The sequence below is a fragment of the Penaeus monodon genome, chromosome 33 (genome assembly GCF_015228065.2).
Source record: "Penaeus monodon isolate SGIC_2016 chromosome 33, NSTDA_Pmon_1, whole genome shotgun sequence".
Classification (NCBI taxonomy): Eukaryota; Metazoa; Arthropoda; class Malacostraca; order Decapoda; family Penaeidae; genus Penaeus; species Penaeus monodon.
In genome coordinates, this window is record NC_051418.1 from 35,746,291 (window position 1) to 35,746,584 (window position 294).

General features: G+C 37.8%; 1 protein-coding gene across 1 annotated transcript in view; it reads right to left on the reverse strand.

Annotated features, from left to right (window-relative positions):
• Window positions 1-294, reverse strand: part of LOC119594353 (3'-5' RNA helicase YTHDC2-like) — a gene marked incomplete at its 3' end in the record, with an annotated part of 122,633 nt that overhangs the window by 65,343 nt on the left and 56,996 nt on the right.

Here is a 294-nt window from a genome sequence, read left to right on the forward strand (position 1 = left end):
CCCCTCCCTCCCTTTCTTTTGCTCTTTACTGTTGACCAGCAAAGAAGTGATATGGGGTTTTAAGATTTGGCTCTTTCACAAATGCCTTCCCTGTTAATTAGGAGGCCTCTCCAATTCAATAATATTTCCCTGACCATACACCATACCATTTACAGGAAGGAAGGAAGAGGTATTTCTTGAAAACAAAACAGAATTAAAGTCCATAACTGTATGACAAGGAAAACATTCTTTAACAAGCATATACAAGCTAAATCTCAGACAAGATAAGGGAAAGGATATAGGGAAATGAGGAAA